Source organism: Dioscorea cayenensis, unplaced genomic scaffold (genome assembly GCF_009730915.1).
Source record: "Dioscorea cayenensis subsp. rotundata cultivar TDr96_F1 unplaced genomic scaffold, TDr96_F1_v2_PseudoChromosome.rev07_lg8_w22 25.fasta BLBR01001364.1, whole genome shotgun sequence".
Lineage (NCBI taxonomy): Eukaryota > Viridiplantae > Streptophyta > Magnoliopsida > Dioscoreales > Dioscoreaceae > Dioscorea > Dioscorea cayenensis.
In genome coordinates, this window is record NW_024087755.1 from 25,391 (window position 1) to 26,558 (window position 1,168).

The 1,168-nt window shown below is 43.0% G+C and overlaps 1 non-coding gene across 1 annotated transcript; it reads right to left on the reverse strand.

Moving 5' to 3' along the window:
• Positions 1 to 280: 280 nt before the first annotated feature.
• LOC120256264 lies at positions 281 to 387 on the reverse strand. The gene has a single exon (XR_005535247.1). It is a non-coding gene; the product is annotated as a small nucleolar RNA R71 (small nucleolar RNA).
• Between the last annotated feature and the right edge of the window lie 781 nt (positions 388 to 1,168).

Here is a 1,168-nt window from a genome sequence, read left to right on the forward strand (position 1 = left end):
GCTAAAACCAGCATTCATCTAGATAATACAGCAGTCAGCACAGTTTAATTGTTTGGCCTATGAGAATTCGGACAACAACATTGACAACTTCTTGGAAGTGTGCGACATGCTTAAGATTAATGGAGTTATGGATAATGCTATCAAATTGAGGGCCTTCCCATTTTCCTTGAAGGGGAGAGCAAAGCAGTGCCTATATTCATTACCAAGAGCATTGATCACTACTTGGGAGGAGATGGTAGAAGCTTTTCTTACCCGATATTTCCCTGCTGGAAAATCTGTGATGCCCAGGAATGAAATTTTCTTCTTTGTGCAAATGGAATTGGAGTCTTTTTTTGAGACATGGGATAGGTTCAAGGAGCTCTTGCGGAAATGCCCTTAACATAGGTTCCCTGAGTGGATGAACCCGAGCACAAGATAGTTACTTGACGATACAGCGGGAGGTACGTTAGGAAGCAAGACCCATGAAGAAGCCTGACATGTCATTGTAGAAATGGCTATGAACAATTATCAGTTAAACACAAGAGACAGAAAAAAGGTAGCCGGACTTCATGAGATCGATGCAGTTACTTCATTGGCAGCCCAAAGTTGAGTCATTACACAAGAAGTTAGATACTCTAACTTCTCCTAGAGTAGCGGCCTTTACTAGTTTTACTGAGTGTGGGGGAGGACATGCTTCATCTGATGGCACAATTTCTACTGGTGGTACATCCTCGGTAGAACAAGTGGATTTTGTGCGTAATGCAATGAGAAGCCAAGGTAATCCATATAGCAACACCTACAATCCGGGTTAGAGGAGCCACCCGAATCTTTCATGGAATAGTAAAGGGCAACAAAAGGCCATGGAACCACCGTGTTTCCAACAACAACAACAAGCCCCGAACATGGAGAATCAAGTTTCAGATTTGGAAACCTGGATGACCGATTTAGAGAAAGCTTTGACCAAGTTTATCCAATCATTGAATCCAAGGTTTCAGTCGGTCAAAGCTACACTTCACAACCACACCGCTTCATTGCACAATTTAGAGAATCAAGTGGGGCAAATTGCGAAGTCGTTATTGGAGAGACCTTAAGGAAGCTTGCCTAGTAACACTGAAACTAATCAAAGAGAACATGTGAAGGCGATCACTTTGAGAAGTGGTTGTGAGGTAGAGGGTAGGCTTCCGAGTGA